The sequence below is a fragment of the Sturnus vulgaris genome, chromosome 13 (genome assembly GCF_052056855.1).
Source record: "Sturnus vulgaris isolate bStuVul1 chromosome 13, bStuVul1.hap1, whole genome shotgun sequence".
Taxonomy (NCBI): domain Eukaryota; kingdom Metazoa; phylum Chordata; class Aves; order Passeriformes; family Sturnidae; genus Sturnus; species Sturnus vulgaris.
The window spans coordinates 17384457-17401576 of NC_142255.1; the positions used below are offsets into that span (position 1 = coordinate 17384457).

At 41.2% G+C, this 17120-nt stretch overlaps 1 protein-coding gene across 7 annotated transcripts in view; it reads left to right on the forward strand.

Moving 5' to 3' along the window:
• Positions 1 to 4205: 4205 nt before the first annotated feature.
• MEF2A (myocyte enhancer factor 2A) overlaps positions 4206 to 17120 on the forward strand; it is an 81929-nt gene continuing 69014 nt past the window's right edge. The window contains exon 1 of one of the 7 annotated variants that reach the window (XM_088172657.1): positions 4206 to 4508. The gene's annotated coding sequence lies outside the window, so the exon portion shown is untranslated. Of the gene's footprint in view, positions 4574 to 17120 lie in introns of all 7 variants that reach the window. The other 6 variants (XM_088172654.1, XM_088172652.1, XM_014874558.2 and 3 more) reach the window with 6 other exon arrangements.

The following is a 17120-nucleotide window of genomic DNA, read 5'->3' on the forward strand; positions in this document are numbered from 1 at the left end:
TCAGGGCTCGCACCCCTGGCTGGAAGGGTTTGAAAAGAGTACTTTTACCTGTAATTCAAAACTAGAAAATACACTGTACACCCACATAGCAGCATTCTTAGACAAGCTGTGTCTGATCTAATCTTATGTACCTTGGCCACAAGTTTTGGAAAAACAAATATTCCCAAGGCAATCAGATTAGTGAATATACCGTACAATGATGTGGAAATATGGTTTACAGAGAGCAGTTTATGGGATGGATTAAGTGAATTTAATTCATATATTGTCAGGCAACATGGACTTCAGTAAAATAAGGAAATCTTGATTTTATCTGAGAGCTGAAGAGTGTAACAGCAGCACTCCTGAGCACAGACAGGGAGCTCAGGGGAGTTTGTACCCAGCCAGCTCCCCAAAAGAACAGGCAGGGTTTGTGCTGAGGTGACCACGAGGTTAACAGGGTTACCCAAAGCCTTAATGGCCAGGAACCATTATCTGCTCCTCTCTGATTTCCTGCTCCCTAGGTGGGAGTCCCCCCTGCCCCTCTCCTTTGTTTCTAATGTGAGTTCCCATCCTGAAATGCTGTGAGTACAATTCGGTTTTGTTGCAATCAGTAGTCCTTTACAAAATCTTCATTCACAGAGTGTTTCCCCCATTGTAAGTGGAACAATGTTAGGAATTAATCTGGCCTGCGAGTTGTAGGAACCTTGTTCTGAAAACCTTGTTCTTGGACCCCCCCTCCCCTTTCCCTTTGAAGGGTAACTTAATTGTTTGGCAAACAAGCAAAAGCTACATAACATCCCCTACTCCTCTTAGCTCTGATTTTAAAAGTCCTGCATTTTGGTTTTATATAACGTTCACCTCTAGAAGCATGAGGCTCATTTCTTCTCCGGGACACAATATGAAAAAGCTGATTTCTGGAATATAAGGAACATTTGAAAGGAGGAAAAGCCACGGTACATCCCTGGAAAGGATTGTAAGAAGGTCCTAAAATGTAAGTTGAAAGTTAGTAGAGATATGATTTTGGTGGTAGTGCCTCCAAAATACCTTGAATGGGTGGGTGGAAATGCACTGGAATAGAGATGCAAGGGAAAGCTTTATTGCCATAACAACTGCTGGATGATGACTCTATTAAACTCTGAGGCTATTTAGTTAAAATTAAGAACACTGCTGTATTTTTTCCATATCTTTCTTTATATTTGCTAATGCTGAGTTTATTTCTCTTTGGATATAATGGAAATTGCAGTGCCTGCTATTTGGCCAAGGGAAGAGATTTCAGGGGGCTCTTTTTAGTCTCTGGGTTGTACATAAGATGGGCAGAAATGCAGTCAGTGGTTGTTCCCTTTTCTCTCAAGAGTGATCCTGGCAGATGCTCGTGGTAATTTTTCCCTTGTCATATTGACACTCCAGTGTGATGTTCTCTGGGGCTTTCTTATGTTGTTGCTTCTACAGTCTTACAAAGATTGCAATTTTTTTCTCTGCAGTGTACATTTTTTTTTATTATCTGCAGTTTTGCACCCTTTGTATTATTCAGGTGAATTTGGCCTTTGCAGTTGTCCTGGAAATTAAACCCAATGCAGCACCATCAGGTCATGTAGTGATTTCACTGATTTTGATGCACCGATTCTTCTGTGAATTTATTTGTGTCTGAGGGGTGACATTTTTCACTCGTTGTGACACATCAGGACATCTGCGCCCTCCCCACCACCCATCCTCATTCCCCACCAGCCCCACGAGGGTTCTGCAGGAGCAGATGTGGCAGCAGATCATCACACATGGAAAACAACATCTGGAATTTGAACTGCAACCTGAATTTTTCACTTCCTTTTCTCAATTGTTACACAGGGCAGTGTTTCCATCAGGGCAGGAAAGCATTTCAGTGGGAAGGAGGCTGCTCTGTGGCCCTGAAGTATTGTTTGCAAGGCTCATAGAGAAATCCCTTGAGCAACACATGCTCTGCTTATTCTTGTGGTGCCACTGAAAAGGACAGATTAGAACCAATTATTTATCTCTTTGGCTTCCTGCTCTATTTTTTGCCAGCTTGGAATAATATGTACTGAAAATAATTCATGAGTATATCCAGAAGTCCTTGCTCAGGCCTTGCTTCAGTGTCTTACTCAGATTCCTGCTGACTTTTATAACTTAAATATTCAGTATTTTATCTTAACAAGTTCTCAGCATATTGCTGTCATGAGAGGATTTAGTGGTATTAATCATTAGACTCTAGTAATAGACCTTACAGGTATTATGGATGATAGGTATAGTGAGGAAGAAGAGAATAAATCATATTCATATGAAAATCAATGACATTTGGACTGTTCATGTTGAAATTGAAATAAAACTGTGTGTATTTAAATATCTTCCTGATTATTACAGATCAGCAACAATCTGTTTGGAAATTGTAGATGGCAAATATTTATATTTTGTTATCTTTCTCACTTTTTGCAATAGTAATCTTTTTCTTAGATCCACAAGAAGTGCCTATTCTCACACTTCTGTTTTGAACAAAAGGTTCAAAGGATGTTTAGACTTATTTACTGTCTGGACTTTTAAATCCAAACTAATCCATACATTACAAACCCTGAACTCCTAACATTTCTTCCATGTGAGCTAAACTTCTGGAATTAGATACACAAATTTACATTAACTTTTTGGGAATGATCATGGAGGATCTACCTTTTCCCACCCCATGGTGTGGTCACCATACTGCCAGATGGGAGTTTCTGTCCTCATTTCTTGCATCCCATTTCCTAACCTTTTGTGGAGGTACCTTTTTGTGTTCAGTTAATGATACCGTTTTAAAATACAAAGAACACGCTCTGATCTCTGTTTTTCAGAGGCAGCACCTTTGGTTTTCACGTCCTGATTAGAGATGTGCCCTTTTCAATGATTTAGAGCTGTGAAATGGCTCCTGTCATTCCACTCCGAGGCTGTGGGTATCTCACAGGATAAATCTGGAAGAGCTGTAGAGCGCAGATGATTTTTGGCAAGTATCATTTTATCATCAAAATTTTATTTTTGGGTCGCTCTTCAGCTGCCGCCTTCTGTGAAGGAGAAAGACGCCCATTTTCTGTCTTTTATTATGTATTCCGAGTAGTCTTTTCTACTTAGAGCAAAATTAATGGGAGCTCTGGCAGAGATAATGTGAGGTGGGGATGGATGGATGGATGGAGGTGGCACTGAGGTGGACTGTCACCTTTGTCTGAACGGGGAGACACAGCTCATGTCCTCTGAGCTGGGAGTTTCACAGAAAGCCTGTCAGAAAAATATTAATTTTTAAATCTATATCTATATAGTAGAGAGTCACTATACACATACAATTAGATGTATTGTATATAATTAATATTTAGGGTAGAATTGACATAGTGTATATGCACTGTACACCATACATGTATTTATAGTGCATATTATATATATATACGATATATTTTATATATATATTTAATAGTGTAATGACTTTATATTAATACTTTTGCTTTTACAACCTTGTCCTTGTTCAATTGTACCAGTGGCTATTTCTCACAATTATATAATATATAATAGTGTATATATACATAATACATATATTTTATATACTGCAATATATTCTATATATTAGATACGCTGTGTTTATATATACACTATATATAAAAACGTACCTACATAGTATAGAGTGTGTATTTATAGATATGCACGCACTATATATATGTGTGTGTGTGTGTTGGGGAGGCGGTGGTGGTTTGTGAGGGTGACACACGCGGGCAGCGGAGCTGTTTGTGGGGGTATGGCATCTGCTGCGGTCCGTGCCGCACGCTCAGGACGCGGGGGCCTCGGGGCCGCTCCCCGGGACTTGTTTTAATTTCCCCAAAGCCCCGCTCGGCCCCCAAGGCCCCGCGTTGGCGCAGGCGCTGCTCGGGGCGGGCCGGGCTCGGTGCGTCACCGCCGGCGCACCCGGCCCCGCGCTCTGCGCATGCGCGCCCCTCGAGCACGGAGAAGCGGGGCGTTGCCTTCCCAACGACCCCGCCCCCACTCGGCTCTGATTGGCCGTTGCTTCCCACCCCGCCTTTCTGATTGAGCGCTCCGCTGTCACTCAAACCGTCCACGTTTCTCTACGCCCCGCCCACCAACTGCGCTCTGATTGGCGGGCTGTCCCGGGCGGGCGCTGCGATTGGCTGTGCACGCCGTCACTCCGGGGAGGGTCGGCGGGCAGGAATGTAGGCCCGGCCGCTCCCTGGCCCAACAAAGTAATCCGGCGATGCTTCGAGTGCGGAGCGCGGCCGTGCCCGCCCCAGAGCCCGCCGCGGGGGCACCGCGCCCCTCCCCGCCATCCCCGTTCAGTCCCGCCCCTTCCCGGCGCCGCTGAGCGCCCTCGGCCCCGCCGGAGCTGCGCGGAGAAAAGTGCGGAAGGATACTGAAGGAGAGTGTGACAGAAGCTGTAGTTCCGGCCGTGGTCGGGCCTTGTTTCCCAAAAATAGCGCGGCGCGGTATCCGTGCGCCGGTGTCAGTGTCTCCTGAGGAGCCGCGGCGGGAGCGGAGCGAGCGGGGGAGCGGCGGTGAGCGAGGGGTCCCGGGGTCCCGGCTCCGCGCGGCCAGCGGAGCGTGTTCCCTCAGCCCGAGGGTCAGCGAGGGTCGGGGACAGCGGCCGAAGGGGTGGCGGGAGGGGAAAGGGGGAAAGGAAGGAGGTCCCCCCCCGCCGGCCCCATCCCGCTCTGAGAGAGCGGAGCGGGGGGAGCCGGCGGGGTCCCGGGGTGGGCGAGTTCCCGGAGCCTCCCCAGAACTTTCTGCGGGAGGGGATGGACATTTATGGGCCAGGCCGGCAGATCTACCCGAGGACCGGGCGGGAGGGAGCGAAGGAGGGTGGGGTACGCGGCCCTGGAGCGCCCGGGGTGCGGGGAAAGGACCCTTTGTGCTGGGTGTCGTTGGGGAAGGCGACATCGCGGCGAGCAGGGAACCAACAGGAAAAGCCTCGCCGGGAGCCCGTCCGTGGAATGCGCCGGCGGGAGCGGCCGGGGTCGGGCAGGGGGAGGTGGGAATGGTTCAAGGAGTTGTGCGCCGCAGGAAGGTGTGCTGGGAATGGCAGGGGGACAAGCGCTCCTGATGGGTGAACCGCAGGGTGTTTTGTCCAGAGGGAGAAGGGTGAAGGTACAGCGGGGTTGTGCTGCCAACAGGATTTTGTGTTCAGCGGCAGAAGTCGTGAGGAAAAAGGACTGGTCCGCTTCTGACTGGAAAGACTAATTTTTTTTAAGTTTATGGAGCTGTATCTTGCAATAAATTTTTACCTGCTTTTGAGATGCTAAGCGGCGAGGAGAGTGGAATTGCTCAGAAAAACTGACCCCAGTGCCTTGTTTGACAGGTGATTAATTTCAGAGTTGAGAAACTGGAGTTCTGTAGGGGAAAAAAAGATCATTTAAGAAGAGGGATTTTTTTTTATTGTTTAGTGTAAAAACATTGTGTCCCACAGCCATACAACGACTAAAACCATTATGAGGAGTGGGGTAAGGGGTTCTGGGACGTACAAATGAGGAAGGAAAAGGAAGAATTTGTAAACAGTAGTAAGGAAAATAAAGTGGTTTGGTATGGAATTGGTAATGTAGATGTATTTATTTTAAACCTTTTTCACAGTCTAGAAAATTTTTATTTAGCATGAGGAAGGCTAGGAGCTTTCAAGCTTAACTCTGCGAACTGTCTACACACAATTGTTCCTTATGCAAGTTTATTTTGGTTATTTTTTTTTTAGCAACTAACTAGCTATATTTTGTTAGATAATTCTGGTGTCTTCGTATTGCTATCTGGTATTTAAATGACCCGTGCAAAAGATGTCAGGGCAACATTCCTGTCGTCTATTCTGTCTGTATTTAAAATTATTTAAAATACCTTTTACATATAAGAATGTAATGTTTAAGTTTTTTTTCCTCCTGTCTCACAGGTGATTTGGGGGAGAAGTGTGGAGTTCCTCATTTAAACTATTTTTTTTTCATTGAGGTGCTATAATATGTGCAAAATGACATGTTATTCAATTACATAATTTAGAAGGATTATAATAAATTATAATAAAGGATGTAATGTTGGTGCTTTTGTTCACTAAAGGGTATCATTATTACATGATATTTTAAAATTCTATACTTGTTAAGCCAGCAAATCAAAAATAAGAGAATGGAACAAATTGTCACGATATTAAGCGATTATGATGGTGCTGTGCAGCTGGAGATGAGCCTTTTTCACGGAAGGCATTCAGTTTGGAATTTCAAAAAGAAAATTACCCAGTGCCCTGGTCAGTTATTTTTCTCCTCCATAATTCTTTCCTACATCTGTAGTTGGCGGGGTGCACGTGTAGTAGCAGAGGGGACTCGTCGGTAAATGGGAAGAACCCCTCAATGTCAGGGCCAGGCTCTACCTCGGGACAGCTTTGGTGTGCATGAAACTCCTGCTCTCTGCCCCTGGAGCTGATCTAAAGCAGTTTGAACATTCCAGCGTTTCTGTGATTTATTTGTGGGCAGGCATTTAGAGATGATGATGGAAATCCATCGGCTTTAGCTTGCTGTTTGCTTGTCCTGCTCCATTTTTTCAGTGTGTGCTTAAACCGATGTGGTCACTGCTCACCTCCGAGTGAGTGGGGCCATGGAATGCTTTGCATATGTGCAGATCCCTGGATTTCGATCCCTATAATATGAGTTTCTTTCTCTGTGAAACCACAGATGGAGAAGAAAGTGAACATTGAATTTTATGAACTTAGAGAAATTGAGTCATGTTGGACTAGCACGATGAGGAAGACATGGCTGCATTCAAACTTGAAATAATTCTGGAGAATAAAACGGCTTATTATGGCAGAAGACTCATCTTATTTAGAAACCTTTGAGCTGAAGTGTGTGTGGCTCACCTTAAACTGGTTAATGTGGGCAGCAGAGATTTTATGGGTTTATTTTAGAATGTTGGCCACGTTTCTCAGATAACTTGTTGATGTCATTCTGTATATTCTGGGCCCAAGTGCTGCTTCAGAGAGCCTGGAGGCACCACTCTGCTCTGTGAACAATGCCGTGCTACCTTGCCTGCTCTCCTAACAAAACACAGCTGATTAATTCTCCAGCAGTACTGAAAGAAGTGTAGTCTAATGCTGTAATGTAAGGAGTGCAATGAGCAAATCTGTATTAGTTTGGCCACTTTTTTCCCTAAATAAGGAATATCTTGAATTAGTTATAGGTGTGGTTTGTTATGCCTTGCTTGAGAGAGGGCTGTGGGGTTTAGTTGAATTTTTAAAAAGTTTATGTTTTCTAAAAATTACCATTAGCACATGTCACCTTAGCGAATTCTTAATTTCATATTGTTCAAGAATTAAATATTCTGTATAAACCTTGGGCTTTAGGCCTACTCAGTCCTGACAGCAGCCTGGTAGTGTGTGCACAGCACTGGGATCTGCTTTTCCTTTTCATTGCAACAAATCTTCCTTTGAATTAATTGGAACATCATGTGGCAATGTATGTGCTTCTTAATGCACAAATCGCTTTAAGTTTTCACATTTATTGTAATGGAAAGACATTATTTCACATGTGTAATAATGTGTTCTTCAATGGATCAAATGGAACAAAAGTCAAAATCTCTGTCTGTGATAATATGGGCGAATTTGGTGCTTTGTGTTCAGATTTGATTCTTTCAGCTCTGGTGAAGAACCAGGGAATATAAACACAGCACTCCCTTTTTTTGTGTGCCTTCCTGTGCACTCCAAGGCCCATGCAGTGATTACCTGAATGGACTTGTCACTGTTACAGAGGTGGTGCTGATGTGGGGTTAGTTCAACCCTCGCTCCTGCCAGTGAAATAAAGTGAATAAAGACTTTGAAGGTATGTAATAGTATGAGGTTTTAATTTAAGTGTCTTAAATTTATACTCAGAATCCCCTTGGTTTAAGGTGCAGGCAGATGAGAAATAACTAAAGGTAGCTGATTTTCCCCCTGGATGTTTGCAAGATGCTTTGGGTGTCTTAGGAAGTTTGAGAGATGACACAAGACATTCTTTCACCTCTCCCCCTAGTTAGCTTTGTTGACCTTCTAGTAAAAAACTTGAGGAATTTTTTTGGACAGATGATGAAAATACATTTTAGGTCATTGATGCAGTATCCAGTGTAAGAGAACAAAATAGTGTTAGTGAGAGTTCAGACCAGCCTTCAGCTGTGTGATATGACAGTTACCCTCCCCCCCAGCATATGTTCTGTGGTAGAGCACCAGCTAATAAATAATGAGCTCCCAGTCTGCAATAATAAATTTTCCTTCATTTATTTGAAAGTAAGCATCTGATCTAGATTTCTACCTCTGACCACTCCCCTCATATGGTGCATTTTTATTTTAACACTTGATCTTTCAAGTTACTGCTTAGGAAGTTGAAAAGAAAAAAATTTTCCCTCCATATTAAGGCACCGATTTTTTTAAAAAAATCAACTGTATTGTTTTGGCTTTTGTTTAATGGTTCTGCAAGAGTATTTATAGATTTGTTTTTATTTAACATATAACTTTCTTTAGAAACACAAACCCCTATACTGTGTACTCTCATTTCCATTTGACACTAGAGTAATTAAAATCTTGCAAGACCCCTCTGTTCCTGAGATTTCACATTCCCCCCCAGTCCAAGACAATCACATTGTTGGAATACTTTGAATTATATATATATATATATATATATATTTCTCCTTTTATTCTTAATCTGAGTCTACAGTGAAGAATTAGGAAGGAATTTTATTAGAATAAGGCTGGCTAAATTTTGTGACCAGTATTTTTCAAAATTTTAGTGCAGGGGAATACAGAACCTTTTTTACCCGAGCACTCTGCCTTTTGTTCTGTGTGTTGTAGCAGTACAAGCGTGCCTCTATGATCAGAAGAAAATACGTCCCTCTTAATAAGAGTGTGATTAATTGAATTATTTTTCAGGGAATTAACTACTTTATATTCAAAATGTTAGTGATGCTTAATTAGGTAGGTCTCCCAATTATATTTGCCTCTGTCCCTGGAGAGCTTTTGAATTCTGGCAAAGTCCTTTTGGGCCAACCTGGAAATTTGAAAACGTGTTCTGCATTTCTTTGTGATTTCACTAGGAGTTACTGAGAATTGTTGCACGCCTATTTTAAGTATAGTAAGATAAAAAGTAGGTGCTAGGAATTACCAGCCAGGCAGAGTTGTGGAAAGGTGCTTGCTTGAAGTGTCTGTGTACCAGGCACTGATGACAAAGCATCTTTTACTTTTTTTCTAATCAGGAGCTAATTGACTCAGAGAAAAATGTGTCATGGTCAGAGATCACCTAGGAGTGGGTGTGTAGAATGGGTGGGTTTGTGCTCGTGATACTTTTATGATGATAATAGAGGTGAAGAAGGATTTTTTTCACATTTATTTCAAATCTCTTTGAGTGTGTAACTGAGTTTCATTTGAAAACCAGGTTGCTTCTGACGCTGTAATTTAGGATTTCATGGACTGGAGTGGTGGTGTTTTTATTGTCTGAAAGCTGACCTGTGACAATATGTAAAGCAGATGTGTCATCTGTTACCTGCAGTGACACTTGCACGCTGTGGTCAGGACCAGAGTTGAGGTTTTTATACCAAGATACAAAGGCCTGATCTTTTCATTTTCTGTGCTCACTTCGTGTTTGGAAGGTCAAGGGGGTTAAATTATTAAACTTTTAGCTATATAATTGTGTAAGCATGTCTGTAAATGAGCTGTACTGAGACTATGCTGTTACACATTTCTTTATTGAAAATTGTGGCTTACAGAATTGAGAAACAGAATTCAGAGGAAATTATTTTAGTGTCCCTTATGATATGGAAGAATTACAAACAGTTGTAAGAGAAGAGAGTAAGTAAGAGGTTGAACCTTCAGGGACTCAGATAGACACATATGTCCAAAAGATGAGGGGCCATAAAGAGCACCACAGCCTTGTCTTGGCAGTGTCCATTACAGAAACTTTTGCAAAGTGTCAGGATAATGTGAATTTACACCCTGCATCACAAAAAATTTGCAATAATTGAGTCCAAGAGCTGAGAAAAAAAGTCACTTTTTTTTCCCCTCAGATATAAAAAAAAGGGACTGTTTTTAAATGGTTATCTTTCTCCAGATGTTTTGAGTTGTATTTAATTGACCATCATGTGGGAAACTTGTATGGTATAGCTCAGAAGCATTGTGTGAGGTTATCTGCATTAGGGACATCTTGTTTTTGGTATCATTCTTTCACAAGCAACTGCCTCTTCCTGATATGACTGCATGCATCCTGTTTTAAAAGCTGTAAGCTGACAAGAATGACTGCTAATAATTTGGTGTATAGAGCAATTTACAAATGTTGCTTCTTCCAGTGCGAGCTTTCAAAGCAATGAGCCTTCTGAGAGTGTTTGAGAAAAGGGAATGTTCCATCATCATTGTTCTTTTATTATCTTGTCAGGCACTGAGGGTAATAAACTGAAATTTTTAGAATTTTTATTTTTCCTTGAAGCTGTTGAAATTATTGTGTAATGGTATGAGGTTTTAATTAAGTCAGGTGTCTTAAATTTATATTCAGAATCCCCTTGGTTTCAGAGTAGACGAGGGAAGTCAAAGGTACAGTACAAGATAATTTGTTTCACTTGATGCCTACAAAAATGGAAAAGCACTTTCTGCTAAAATTTTCGAGCCTATAGTCTGTCAAATTATGTTTGTTAGTCTGAGTTTAATAATACACATATTTACTTTAATAGTTGGCTTCAGGGATTTGAAGCTTTTGAGTGCAGAAGGATTTCCTCTGAGAGACTTCCTTAATATCCTCCTGTATTTTTTTTTTGAGTGTTGAGGTTTTTTAATGTTTTGTCTTCTTATTGTCCTCCTTGTCTTTGTTCATAACATTCCAAATGGTTTGTCACTGTGACGTATGTGAAGATCTTTGCTTTGAGAGATGTTGGGCTATGAAAAAAGTGCCAGCAGTAAAAGTATTAATGGTTTCCATTAGGAAGCACTAAATTAGAACTCCTCTTTCAGGGGAAGGAGACAAAATCGTGGATGGCTGAAGAGAAATGTGGTCAATTGATGGAAGCAAGAATTTGCTGAATATTGGAGATATGGAATAGGGGTGGTTTGCAGAAGTTGTAATTGTTAACACAAATGTCATGAAAATTCCCGAGAAGAGTGTGGAACATGTAATGGTTTTGGATGTCATAGAATGAGTTTTAAATAGGTGCTTGTTGTTTTCTTTGTCACAAATATGAAAACTGCTAACCTGAATAGCTGTCAAAAAAGTAATGGGAAACTATCAATTGAAACAACTGAAATTTAAAAACTATTTTATCAATTCTGTATTACAAAATCATGTAGAAAGAACTTGTTCTCAGTGAAGGACATAGAAATTTAAGAAGACTCTCCAGGCTTTGCACTGGGGTTAATATGAGATAAAATTTGAGGAGGCCAGGAACAACAAGAATTACCGTAATTGTTAAATGATTTTTTTTTTCCCTAAAAAAAGGAAAAACGTAATGGTCTCTCTTTCTGCTTATCACAGCTAATTCATTGTCTTCAATAAACTAGTAAAATGTGGCATTGAAACGATTGGAAATTCGGGATTTTAAAACTTAATGTTCCTGAATATTGGAGTCATTTAGGTGCCATATGCAAATTAGGAGGAAAGTACCTTACAAGACGAATGGTTTGTTCGGGAGGTGAGACAGGGTAATGGGAGAGTTGAAAATTTCGGCTACTGTTCTGTCATGGCATTCTGATGCTCCTGGTGACTCCTGGTTGAATTTTTTCCTAGGCTTATCTCCAAAGGGGACTTGGATTCCCGGTGGGATGAAATGTAACCCGATATCCCCCAGTTATCCCCCAAGCTGCTTCGCAGTAAATCTTCTGAGATCCCCTCAGGCTGCCCTGGCCGGGAGGCGGCTCCGCTTCAGTCGCAGTCTCTTCTTGTGTCTCGGTAGTTTTCCCCTTGTGTTTTTGCTGAGGAGCTGGGCTCCTGTCCTGTCAAGTCATGCCGAGTGGTGACATCCTTGTTTTTACAGTTCTCTCCCGAGGATGCCCTGAACTAGTCAGTGCACCCCGTTGTTGTCACACTCGTACTTAAAACGAGTCGTGTGTTAGCACAAGGTGCTTATGTAAAACCTGCACCAGATTCCACCAGGAAGTGACAGAGTCATTCCCTCGAGAAGCTGCGATGGGAGAGGGGATCGGAAGGTTCTGACTGCGAAGAAACTCAAGTAAAAACTGCTTTTTCTTCAGAGCTGAGGGAAGGATTTGCCCCGAGTGTGGAGGCTGCGATGCCAGCCCAGTTGGCCCGTGCGGCCCGTTCGGAGCCCCCGCAGCTCCCTCTGGTGATCCCGGCGTGCCCGTGCAGCACCGGGGGCTTGGCCGAGCCTGCGGATGGGCGAAACCATCAGCTCCTGCCACAGGACTGAAGAAACACTTCAGAGCCAGCTGTTACTCTTGGGTGCTATTGGGTTTTGCTGTCTTGTTGTTTCATTCTTTTCACCATCTTATTTTTGTCTCGGAGGAGATGAAGTCATTAAAGGATCTGTAGACTGTCCTGTTAACGCTGGCTCTAGGCAAGCATAACCAGTGTGATTGCATGAGATAAAAGGACTCCAGCTCTATGGCTGGGTTGCAGAGGAGCAAGTGAAGCATGGTATGGGGAAGAGGGAGGAACAAAGTGTATATATGAAAATTTTTATTCTGTCTTCTATAGTCCATTTTATTTATGTTATTAAATTATGGAGAAATGGTGGAAGTAAACTTAAAAATAGTCTGAACAGTATTAGTAAAGAAGTGGTTTTGCAAGTAATAAAACCTGGACAATTTCTATTTCCCTTATTTTTCAACTCTTCTGTTACTCCCTGATCTTTTAGAGTATCCCCTCTTTACAGTTTCTCTTCAGTTCTCCAGGTATCTTAAATGTTGTGCCAGCTGTGGCCAGGCTGAGCACAGGTGCCTGCTGACTGCTCAGACATCCCCCAGAACCTGCTGCCTTTGGTCACTGCTCTGCCCGGGGCTTCTCTGCAAATGCCAGGTCAAAAATTCTGCAGCACTTTTAGGAAATCTCAAAAATAATTGATGCATTTGCTACGGCAGTTGGTTGAAACTGGCCAATTTAATCAGAAGCTGTTAATGAGAGAGAATAGACTGTGATCAAGTAAACCTCATTTTATTACAAAAGTGAGTTATAAAGCTGTGGAAATAGCCGGTTCTATCTTCAGGGTTTTAATGCCATCATTGATAATGCTTTAATCTAATTATCAGCAAACTCTTTTTTTCCTAAGTGTTTGTATTTAATTTTATTAAAATAAAACTTAAAGTTAGGGTGATTTAAAACTGTATTCAGTTTCTTAATTTGCTTTGCTTTTACTGTATTTGATTTGTTCTAAATATCATGTTAGGCTTGAATTCTTTCGGTTAGCGAAATAAATATATCTTAATTTTGATGAGACCTGCTTGTAAGTATATGGGAAGATAGTTGGAGTCTTCCTATATTTTGAAGACATATTAATAAATTTATCTAAATGCCCTACCTCACCTCCTCCCCCATGTGATGCTCATATCTGTGCTTTATGTAGAACTTGCTGGATCCCATTTTTTTAACAAGTTTTTTTTAAGGGCTAAATTGATCTGTAATAAAACCTACCACAACATTGCTGGGTACTGGCTGAGTAGTTCTCAAAAGAAGTTTTTACCTGCTTTTCAGTCATTCAGCCCTTGAATGAAACATTAATGAGAAGATGATTTGATAAACTTCTTGAAAACTTTCTGTGCAACAGAAATCCTAATTGAGGATTCTCCTTCAGATCTGTTTGTCTTAAGGCACCTAAGCTGGTTTCTGTAGCTGTCTTGCATGCATGTAGATAATGCCTACAAGCAAGCCACAAAGGTGTTGGTGTGTTGTTTTTCTAAGGCTTGAATGACTAATTTTCTGAAAGTGTAAGGAACACCAGCCTTTCATGTGAAGTTTCTTTTGTGCTTGTTAGGACTGTTAGAAGCAGGAGAAAGTAAGCACAGCCTAAAATTCAGTTGCAATCTGGCAAGGAATCCTCCCAGCTTCTTATCTGGAAGACTTGAGATCACAATTTTTGCTTCTGTCTTACCTGTGCTTCTCTGCTTTTAAATCTTCGTGGTCTCCTCTGCTTAGTCTTAGTGGCTTATAAGATTTTTCAGTGGCATAATTAGCTTATCTTAAAATAGTCTGATCTGGTGGCAGTATTGGGACAATGACAGGACAGCCAGCCCAGTCCCAGTCACATGCAGTGAACCACAGAGATGTGTCAGAGTTTGGGCCACTAAGCAGGAAGGGAGGAGTAGGTGAAAATCTCTTGAGGATATAGGTGGACCTTGAACACGAATGATTCAGCTCACCTGAGCTAGGATTTACACATATTTTCCTTCAAGAATTTGACAACAGCCTGATAAAGTAACTAGAATGGTGCTTCTCCTTGGTTTCAACCAAGATACAAGTGGAATGGAAACAAAAAAATTCAGTTCCAGTTCAGGTCCTTTCCTTGGGTTATTTTTTATATTTGTAGCTTTAGTGTCTGGCTCTGTTTATCAACCCTTGCACTTCAGAGAGCGCGAGTCTCATTTTACCTCAAATGCCTCGTTTCAAACTTACCAATATTTTAGGTCTCAGACCTTTAAAGTTTGAAGTGTCTGACCATTAACATTTGTACTTCCTTGAGACTGTATATCTAGGTTTCATACTTTCTATAATTGTCTTGTCTTCTATCTTCATTTCCATCTCTTCAGACAAATACTAATTTAGACAAGGGTACAATTGCATGTGTTAATTAAGATTGTTGTAGGTACACCAGTTCTGAGGGGTAAACTCTCTACATTTGGAATGCCTTTCTTGGAAAAGCTGCTGCTGCAGTTGCTATTGTGGTTGCTACAATCTTGAACAAGGGATTAGAATACTTTTTTTCTTGTTACTATGCAGGGAAAGGAACTTGATATACAATACATTCAGGATGTTGCTTGTGTGACTTATTCTGTGTTTTCTGAAAGTTGTCCCTTTCTTTACTTTTTCTGAAATTCATAAATCCCCTAAAGTTATGTGCCATTACCGTGCTTTTTGTGTTGATTAACAGTGGATTTCAGCATTTCATTTACAACTCACTGTTTGTTGGAACAGTGGCTCATGCTAGGGCACTCCAATACTGGCTACTCTTGACTTCGAGGAGAAAATTTAGTTCTGTTGTTTCCATGTGTAAAATGCTTTTTAGGGAAGGTTTGTTCTCTTCCAGTTATTAACTGTTCATTCCCAAGTCTGATAAAACTTCTATCTTGACACTTGTAGGTTCTTTATCTTCATCTCTCAAACCCTGCAAAACAGTCTTGTAAGAGATGCTTTTGTTACGTTTGAGTTTGCAGACCTTCATTGAAAAACTAATTTGGACTCTGCAAGACATAGTTAAAAACAAATTCTGGTAAGGTTTGTGTTCTCCTTCCAGGTGGATTTGATGTACTACCTCCATGAAGTGAGCAAAGGAGTTTTAACCATACATTGATGTCATGCATACGCTGCAGTGTTCCTTGAGCTTTTCCAGTAAATGGCTGCAGCCAGACAAGTCCTATGTGTCGTTTAATGTTTAACTCTGATTTTATTTTGCTGTTATTGCTGGTGCTCTTACGCATGCAGATAGAATTGCACTCTAACGAAGGCTGGGAGGTGGAACTTGCCTCTCTTCCTGTTTAAGCTGTGGATCCCTAAAGCTTGGTCTAGGTATGATTTTTAGTGATGTACTACTTTACAAGGTCCACTTATTCCAGTGAAACTTCCTAGACTACTTTATCTTAAGTCAGCTTCCAGTGGGATTTAGGACATTTCTTGTAATGCTTGGTTCTTTGTGTTGTGTGTGTGGAGATGTTTTTTTTCCTGGTTTCTCCCACATTCATTAACTGTGCTTACAATGAGTTTTCAGTGAATTAGTGTCAATGTTCCAGTGAAATCCTTGGCTGTAGTGATGATGTAAGTGGTGGAAATCTTATTCTGGAATTCTTTCTACTGTCTCCTTGTGTCTGTTAGACCTATTTAGATGAAAATGCTGTAGGCCAATGGCATTGCCTGTGTGCTTGTCCTCTCCTATTATATTACTGTTTATGTCTTAGAAATATTAGTAGAGAGATTATTAGGAGGGGAAGTCTAGCACAGAAAAGCTTCCTGTGGATGACTTGCAGTAGTGGTGAATTCTGACAGGGTTCCCATGGTAGTGAATGTGTTTTCTTTAATACACATTACTCAGATCTTGCTATTGTCTTCTTTATAATACAGCATATTATTGTCAATACACAAGTTGCCTTAGCAAAACCTTTTGAAGCACTGTAAAAAAATACGTGAAACCATGTTTGGCAAAAAATGCTGAAGGGTTTTAATGGTTCCTGAGTGTGTAGGGAACAGTCTTTTTCCCATTTTGGCAATCACATGAACTTTTGAATCCAAGTCTTTGTCTCCTTCTCCTCTGCTGTATTCCCCTACAAAATTAAATTATTTAACTTTTATTTTAGCAATAGGAGACAATTTGAGCATAATTAAAGCAATGTATCTGTCTAAATGAGTGATACCTAATTGGATTAGCATTGTTTAGAGAACATGTGTGCAGTCATTCTTTGTGGATCTGTACATTTCTCTTTTAGATCTACAATAAATATTGAAGTCTCACTGTTCAATTTAATGACTGTAGCTTTAGATCTGCACTTCAGTTGTCGCTCTCAGCTTCCAGTGGGTTGAGGTGCTGTTCTACAATTCCTGGTTTCAGCCTTCATACTCTGCCTGTGGGGAGATGCACTGGTTCTGGAGATGCTCAGAGTCATTTGGATAATGAGGAATGATAATATCCATACCATTTAAAGAATTTTTTAAAAATTTTTTCTGAGTTCTAGTGCTCTTCTGCTCATCTCAAGCAGTTTATGTATGAAATCTTCCTAAACCAGAAGATCCTTCACCCAGCTCTGAGGTCTGTGTATCCCATAAACAGGCCTTGCCTATTTTCCTGTACAGTACCTTCCTGGGTTTATCTTAATGACACTGTCATTTGAAAGACTTGGCAGGGCACTGTACTGAAGAGCATTACAATAGGAAAAATACTATTCATTAGACCTGTCTTCTGGATGAGTCCAAGTTTGGGGAAATTGTCTGTCTGTTCAGCTAGAATTCCTCAGGTCCCCTCTTAGATCCACAGTAAAGCTCTATTTT